Source organism: Hipposideros armiger, unplaced genomic scaffold (genome assembly GCF_001890085.2).
Source record: "Hipposideros armiger isolate ML-2016 unplaced genomic scaffold, ASM189008v1 scaffold_716, whole genome shotgun sequence".
Taxonomy (NCBI): domain Eukaryota; kingdom Metazoa; phylum Chordata; class Mammalia; order Chiroptera; family Hipposideridae; genus Hipposideros; species Hipposideros armiger.
This window is the reverse complement of record NW_017732066.1, coordinates 152,887-161,759: the sequence shown is the minus strand read 5'-3', so window position 1 is coordinate 161,759 and position 8,873 is coordinate 152,887. Positions and strand designations below refer to the sequence as shown.

At 44.0% G+C, this 8,873-nt stretch overlaps 1 long non-coding RNA gene across 1 annotated transcript in view; it reads left to right on the top strand.

Annotated features, from left to right (window-relative positions):
- Nucleotides 1–8,617, top strand: part of LOC109373386 (uncharacterized) — a 26,271-nt gene extending 17,654 nt beyond the window's left edge. Inside the window, exons 2-4 of the long non-coding RNA XR_002122215.1 lie at nt 5,004–5,155; nt 5,682–5,930; nt 8,053–8,617. This is a non-coding gene — a long non-coding RNA (uncharacterized LOC109373386). The remainder of the gene's footprint in view (nt 1–5,003; nt 5,156–5,681; nt 5,931–8,052) is intronic.
- Nucleotides 8,618–8,873: the final 256 nt, after the last annotated feature.

Sequence of the window (8,873 nt, the reverse complement as noted above, 5' to 3'; positions counted from 1 at the left end):
GTTTTAGGAATGTCTGCCTTTTCTTTGTACCCCATGTGCCCTTTGTCCACAGTAAATAACCAAGATTTGTCAGTTGCTAAGGTTTTATACCCCAGTGACACTCTAGCAGTCTAGGGAAATGGCTGCAGGATGGCTGTTCTCTCATCAACAGATAGACTTAGGCCAGATCTCTGCATCACCTGCCTCACTCTACCTGGGGTCCTTGATTGCATTTCTAATGTGTCAACCCAGACCCTGTGTTCATCAGCTTTGGAAAGGCTGGCTAATCCCTTTCCCAGGGCAGTTACCCCGGCTGAAGGTCTCCTGGGGGATTTTTATTATATGCATTTGTAGGGATGTCATAGAGTCCTCTCTCAAGAAGCCTTGAGTCCCCTTCAACCAATGGCTTGTGGTCTGTGAGCTGACTTAGTTCTGAAAACTGGGGTATGGATGGGGTGCAACTTTTCACTGTAATGGCTGATGTTGATCTTCCATTCATCAGTTATTATTACTCTTATATTATTATTATTTTGAATATACAAGTTGGCTTGCAAGCTGGCTGTTTGTTCATCTACTTGCCCCCCAGAATGCCATGATCTATTAGCTACTGACAGTTCCTTAGGGGTCAAGGCGTCCTGGTTGCCTCCTGGCCTGGCCTCCCATTGCAGTCCTCAGTGCTGATGGTTAGTGATGCCGCCTGCTCCCAGCCTCTATTATTCTAGCATCCTGACACCCCCACTGGTACTGGGGAGCCTGGTCCCAGTGCTGCTGCTTCTCCTGCCGTTCCTGCAGAGAACAGCAGCATTAAGCTGCACCAAGAAGTCGGGTCCCTTCCCAGGTCACAGGGGCTGGCAGCAGGCTCTCTGGACTCTTCACTTAAACCCTTTAGGAGGTTCTCACTCCCTGAGCTTTCTGACTCTTCCTCACCTCTCTGCCAAAGTGGTTCTCTTATGTCAATTTCTTTAGCTGTAGGCCATTACGCTCTCCCCAGTCCAGTCTTAAGTTCGCTTTGCCCTGTCCCCACATGTCCTGGTTTCTGCAGGTACAGAGTCCCCAGGTTCCACAGTCCTTTCAGTGGGTGAGCTCTTTGCATTCACATCAGGACTTTATCTCCCCACACAGCCTCCGTGGAGATCAGGAGGGGCAGGAGGGGTGGCAGCAGGGAGCAGCTCTTGAGGACGACAAGCATCATTATATGAGGAACATGCCCTAGATGAGACCTTATAGGCCTACACGCAGGGGCAGGCTGCCCTCTTCTATCGAAAGTGAGGACACTGCTTCTGCCAGTGCGGAGGGTTCAGGGAAATCTGTGAGTCAAGATTCTCAGGCTCAGTGGCCCAAACCCAAGCCCCTTCCCTGACTTCAGCATGGGAGGTCTGCCTTGGCTGTGCCCTGGGTCTCCCCCATGGCCTGCCGCCATTACTAAGAGCATGAGAGTGATTCTCAGCCATGTCCCTTGCAGCTTTTTTTCCTGCCCTGCAGCTGTAGAAAGTTTTTTGCTTTTGAGCCTGCTTTGAGGAGAGAACTGACTGATCCGAGCCTGCTGTTTTATTTTTTCAACTTCTTTGCAGCTATTTAAAAATGATGGACTTTGTTTACTAGGGCAGTTTTAGGTTTAGAGAAAAATTGAGCAGGAAGTGCAGGGCTCCCATGTGCCCCTTCTCCCCAACCCCCAGCCTCCATCCCCTGACACGGTTTGCTCCATTAGCAATATCTTGCATTGGTGTGGTGGATTGGTTACAATGGATGAGCTGACACCGATCAGCTCAATAATACTGATAATATCAAAATACTGATAATATTATTAACTAAAGTCCATAGTTTACATGACGGTTCACTCTCTGTGTTGTATATTCAGTGGGTTTTGACAGATGCATGATAGCCCTTTTTTCCCCCAAGATTTCCACAGCAACGGACAAAACTCTCTCCACAATATTTACAGTGACCATTGCCCTGTGCTATTTAAGTGCCATTGTTTTTGCTAACCCGTACTTCACCTTCCACCTGTCCCGCATCCAAGTCCATCACAGCAGGAGGCACAGGGACTGTGATCAGACCACCCACTTACCTGCAGAGGTGCATCCTTACTGCCATCTGATGGGCCAGTGATCCAGCTCCAATGTCTGATTCTGAGCATCTGCTTTCTAGGGCTGCCCTGTTACCAACTACCCCAGCTGGGACCTCCTGAGAGCAGAGGCCAGAGACAAAGGCAGATGTGTGAGTAGTTTATATGAACAGAAATGGGGAGCCAGGGGAGAGAGGCCTGGAAGAAGGGGGAGCCCAAACCAGGGGGGCTGCATAGCTGGCAGCTCAGGCCCCGGAAACTTGTGAGATGTGTCTCAGAATGGTCTACCTTTGGTCCTGGGGTGGTTGGGATCCTTGTGCTTCTCACGCACCTGTGGCAGTGCTGAGCAGGGTTCTGTGGGCTCACCTGCAGCATCAGAGAAGCCTGGGCAGGAGGCAGGAGGTGGGAGGAGCAGCAGTGAAATGAAGCCCTGTCATGTTGCATTTGAGCGGAAATGCTTGCAGCCCACATGGATGGACCATAGCAGCAGTGTTGGACTGGGGTGCGGGGACAGGATTTGAGGTCGTAATGCACACAGGGTTGGTGTACAGTTGAAATGAATGTGTGTACAGCACTCAGAACATTGCTGGTATATGGTAACCTCTGAGGAAATGTTAGCTGTGACGGTGATGGTGAAGACGATGATGACGACGTCGATAATGAGATCATTATTATAATTATATGGAGCAAAAAGAACTAAGCAGCATGTTGAGTGTGCTAGTCTCTCCTGGGAAGCTGCCCTATACTATAAAAAGGTCACTGATGTTGTTCCCTGATGTCAGCTAGTTTGGAGGCAGCCTGTAGTCTGACTCTGGTCCCCCACACCGTTCAGATGTGTAAACTCCCTGGCTATGGATGCCTTGAGTCAGGAGTTGCACTGTGCTGTCGGCCACAGCTCCTACCACCTTTCTGGCCCACTGCTCCTTCTCAGGTTCACCATGAAGGGTCACAGCCATCAGTGAGTCCTGCCTGGAAAAGTCGCCGGAACTGGAGAAGAGTTAAAAGCTTCTACTGACTAGGGGTTGTCATCATTTTAGTCTGCTTATGGACAGGGTGAATTCGGAATGGTCAAACAATCCTGTGGCCTCTGCCTACATTTGGACCAGAGTCTTGAGGAGCTGAATCTGAAGAGGAGAAAATAGTATGTGGGGTGGGGGTGGGGGGTGGGGCGGGGAGCGAGGCTGGGAGGGCCACGGAACACCTCTAGGGGGCACCGGTCACGTATGTGAGAAGCTGTCACTGAACTGTGCTCTAGGGGGCGCCATTCATGCTGGACTCCATGTGAATGGTGTCTTTGGAAGTGAGCGATGGCCGCCTTGGTCCTCTGGCCAGTGGCTCTGCCTGCAATTGGCCAGGTCACTCTCTCCCAGGTGCCTGTGGCCTCGCTCACAGTTCTCATCAGTGTGCCTGTCGCCTGTTCTCATTTTTTCAAGCTCTTCACTTTAATGGTCAAGCAGCTTCTTCAGACCCCCAATTACAGACAGTATTTTGTTTCTCTTCAGCATGTAAATTCTGGTATACTCTGCCACAGCATGCTGGTTCCATCAAATAAAGACCAAAATCGGAACGCTACATTGTTAAAAATAAGGAGCACAATTTTCATTGAATCTTTTTTATCTTGGCTTAATGACATGTAAAAGATAACTTATTGGTTAAAGAAATATTTTAAAGGATATTTCCAAATATTTCAAATATCTTCTAATCTTATTATTAACTTATTTCAGTTGATAGCTTGTTTGTTAAGTGTACAGAGAAATAAAAACACCTCATGGTTAACTATCATATAATTAAATATTATGAGTAAGTTGAATACAAATTACAAGAGTTTAAAGATTAAATACAAATTATAGGGACTTAAGATGCATGTGCTCACAATTGTTTTTAAATATGAAACAGTTTGATTCTAGATCATATTAAGCCTGGATCAGTTCGACAGGAATCCTATTTGCAATAGGCATATGTTACAACAGTTGCCAGGATAATAGATATCTTTTGCCTATTTCACCAAAATATAGTTGTTTTTTTCTGTTAAAGAAAAGAAATACGTTTGTCGGCCATAATAAGTTTTAAAGAGGTTCTATAAATGCGGGTGTGCCTCGAATTAAGAAAGCCAGACATTTAAATAGTTGACCTTACAGAGCACGTAAATTAGAGGGTAATTACTTAAATGTTCTTCAGTTTGTGAAAGGATTTACAACAGGGTTCCTCTGAATAGCTAACTCTCTAGTGAATTGAAATTACTGGTTGTGTGTGCTTCAAAATTAATTCTTTTTTTTTAAAGAAATATACCTGTTGCATAAAACATAAAACAAGGTGTGTCAGAGTTAAGAAAAGCTAAAGGTTTTTCTCTTGGTAAGCACCTTTTTAGGCTGTATTATAACCCATATTTACTGAGACTTCTTTTGGGAGGAGGTAATTTTTTCAGCAACAAACTACAAAGGCAATGCTGAGCTCATTTTGGCTGTGGCTCCTTGCAGTCAGGTGGTGTGGGCCTTCCAAGTACATCCTGGTGGTTGGGGTCCCTGGCCTTCCAGTGAGGTTTGGGGGTGAGGGGAAGGCGAATACTCTGTGGAGTTCAGGGCCACCCAGGGCTGAGCCTTTCTGTCTTAGAGTGGGAGGGAGAATGGGGGTGGGGATGATACCAGATGGTGAAGACCAGTGAAGAACAGAAGAAAACCTTGACCTTGATTGGAATCAGCTCTGTGACCCTGAATAAAAGTTTCATCCTCCTAGCCTTAGTTGTACCACTTTAAAAGGATATGGAAATTCAGACAACGATGAGAAACTCTTCTCTTTAAGACTGCTTGTCTTACTACCTACACCTATAATAGATCTAAGTTACATTTAAAGACCAAATCTCATGCATGTTATTCCACAGGAAGCTGATCTTTTGAAACCATAGACAAATTCCTGCCTCGTGATACCTTATAGGTGGCTTGACTTTTTGCTTGTGCTGCAGCTTGTCGTACTTGAGGTTCTGGGAGACTTGGCCTATGGTATGTGCTTTCAACTGAACCAGTTCTGTCCTTGTGGGCAGAAAGAATAACTTCAGGATGGAGGCCCAAAGTCATTGTTCCCAAGCTTTGGTCCACTGCTAATTACCAATCCAAGGTAAAATGTCCATCATTCATTTATTGAAGGAACATTTCTGTCTCTTACATTATGTTAATGACTGTTGGAGCCACTGGGCAAAGAGCAGTCAATGAGACACAAAATACCTGTCCTAATTGGGGGAGATAGGTACTAAATAAAGCAAACAGATCTAGAATTGTTCTTGGCAAAATTAGAAAAATAAGGAGGATGTAGTATGTTTTTCATAGTCATATGACTTTAAGGTAAAATATTGCCTATATTTCAAGATTATATTTCTCTTAGTATTTTAGAATTAAAATTTCTAAAATTTTATATTTATGAAATAATTGTGGCATCATTTAGTGAAAGATACAAAATTTAGAACACTGAAAAGTTGGTGTGTTGAACCAGGCTCCCAGATAGTCCCAATGATCCCAACTAGTGGTACTCACATGCTTGTGGAATATGGGTATTAGGGTTTGGCTGTGGGAATGGTAGTCGCTTCTGAGATTAGTTTCTAAAAGTGTGGTTTCCATCATGGTCACTTCCTTTTTATTGGATCTAGAGGAAATCAGCTGCCATGTTGTGAACCTTCCTATGGAGAAGACTGAGGCCTCTGCAAGTAACCAGCGGAGAAATAAGGCCACTGCCAACAGCCGCACAAGTGAGCAAGGACCGAGGTCCTTCAGCCCCAGTCGAGCCTTCAGATGACTGCAGTCCCAGCTTATGTAGCACCTGCAACCGCATGAGAGGTGGTAAGCCAGAACCTCCCAGCTGAGTCACTCCTGGACTCCTGACCCTTAGAAACTGTGAGGTAATAAACATTTGTGTTTGAAGCCCCTAAGTTTTGGGACTGTTTGTTATGCAGTAATAGCTTGCTGATACAGTCAGAACCCTACTGCTGAATTATTCTCAAATAACAAAAACTCAAAAATGTAACAACCGCTCTGCCACATGAAAATATATTCTCTATATATTCTCTGTGTAAAATAATGTGGGCAAAATGATACTTCTTTGTATGATAGTATTGATCGTTCTGTGTTCATAAGTGTCCCTAGCATGTTAGTGTTACTACTGTTTCAACATATCACACATCATTATACATGGACTATAACTTCAGCGTGGTTGCAGCTCTTGGCTGAACTATCATCGTATGCCCCTTTTGTTTATCCAAATCTTACCCCTTCTGTAGGGTCACACACAACACACTTAATAGCAGTTACCAGGACAAGTAATACAATTTCTAAAGTCTAGTTTTGCAAGACTCTGAGAAGTGGAAGGAAGATCATTTTACACCTGTTGTTGCAGTGTACTTATTAGCGACACCCCCTTTCACTCTTAGAAGTGTTCAGGATTGGATAAGTCAGATGGTTACCCTAGCTAAAAGCAAAAATCTCATCCATCTATCTTAGGCTCTCTTATTTCGCAGATTTTTAGGTTGGGGACTAGAGCTCACTTTTAAGGGTGAATGATAGGATGACTAAATGTGCTCATATCTCCTCTATGCAATAATATTTTCCCTCTTGATGCCCATGTGGGGAGAGGGACAGGGCCCTCTGATCCAAAGAGTTCCTAGGCAAATGTCAGCACTGTTTTTCAAAGTGGTGGCTGGGTGCCCAGCACTGCCATGACAGTATCAGCTACAGTAATGATAATTAATGAGTTCCTCTGCTTCCTTAAGTGTCCAGGGGGTGCAGTGAGAGTGATGCTTCTCTTGCAGCATAGAGGGCTGAAGGGAGGTGTCTCTTAAGGCTGAGGCTGGCCTACTGTGGCCCTGCCGTTCCAGTGAGCCCCCAGGATCAAGCCCAGCCCAATCAATCACCTGATCAGCAGGTGTGTTTCCAGCAAGGTTTGCCCTTGGACAACTGGGACAGTAGGCAGGGTCCCATTATTTGCGTAGACCTGAACCATTTTGGAAATTAGAGTGGGTCTGATTTCAGCTAAACAGCCAAGGATTCCTCCTGCACTTGGATTTTACAACATGGAAAGTGAGGCTACTGCTGGAGAGGCAAAGTGGGGAGGGGAAGAGAGCATAGGATTTGGAGCTGGACCAATCTGGATTTGGGTTCTAACTTAAGCACATACTGGTTATTGACCTTGGGCAACCTGCTTAATATCATCGAGCCTCAGTTTCTTTCTCTTGCAATAATGCCAACTTCTAAGTTCTGTACTGAGGATTAATTAGGACAAGTGTGAAACATAGAACACAGGCATAATTACAGCACACTGGCTTTGTTTGTATAATGAACTTAGATGATAAATGTTTTGAAGAACCTTTTCAATGTTGTTTTCCTGTTCCCTGCATCACCCTCAGCTCAGGGTCCTCTCTGACGTTAACTGCCCCTTCTATTGGGAACATCTTTCATCCTCTCTGTAGCTGTCTACATCTTATCTATCCTTCAGGTCTCTTTCTCTCCAATCCCTATTGATTTCTCAATCTCTCTCCCCATCTCTCCATGTCTATCTTTGCGCCTCATCTGGATCAAGCTCCCCTATCTTAGAGTTAGTAATTACACACAATGTTTGCATCTGTGTCTCCCTCCTCCCACCTTGCTCGAGTGTCTGTGAGCAAAAGGATCGTGTCTTGGACACGGAAGGACTCAGGCTGTATGAAAAATAGATACTGATTGGTGGCCTTAAAAATGGAACTATGAATGTAGAGGAAATACTTTTCTTAACTGCAGCACCCAAATTCTTGAAGGGAGTATGTGGAGGGTGGCACCTGCAACTTTCTCGATATATCCCAACAATTGGGTGTTGATTTTTGAAAAATCCAACTACACAGTTGATGACATTCTTTTGGTCTTCATTTTATAAAGATTTGTTTGTGAACCAATAATAAGGAAATTGGTCCATGAAGTTTATAATACCTGAACGTGATTATTGGGTAAAGAAAGGATTATTTATCGTGTTCTTCCACTCCATCACATTCACAGGTGGACTTCAGTGTTTCTCGGCTCATCTTCAGGCATGGCAAGAAATGGAGAATGTGTGCCATGGAATACAACACTGAAGATGTCAATCAATTGAAACGAACTTGCTTGGGCCAAGGGCACAATGACTGGAGATGTGCTGCAAATTACACCAGCATTTACTCTGCACTAAGGAAACCAACTTTTGAAGATAGATAAGGTGTGTGTATGTGTAGAAATATGTTAATAAAATCCTAAGCTATAGAAAAAGAATAAAGATTAGGGAAACATTTTAAAGTTCTTATGTGACATCACCCCTGGATCTCAAATGTAGCAGAAGAAAAATAATTTAAGACACCGTCATACATTAGAGCTGAATTGTGACAACCTTCTAATATTGATAATACCGATGCCTCTCTCATAACATGTCAAAAGGGCAGACAGGGCGAGAGTCAGACAGCAACAGTGTAGTTGGGAGCAACTTTTGAAATTGAACCATTAAGTTCAGACCCTCCTACTCTACCGAAAGCTTCTTTCAGGTAGGCCTGCGTCTTTTTCATCTTGGTCTTCTCGGCATGTATTGCTTATAGTGGACATGCAATAAATGGTTGGAAAATAATGACTAAAATGTGCATCATGACTTTAGTTGCTATAATTTAAATTGTAATAAATGCATATTTTTTACTTGGGAATATTGCAAATTATATACAAAGCATTTTAGGGGATTACCTGTTGTTCCTCATTCCTTTGCCTGTTTTCCAAGTACAAGACCAAAGCATAACCACTTATAGAAAGTTACATGCTATACTACATGTCTTTACGGATTGCGTTTTCTTTGAGGAATA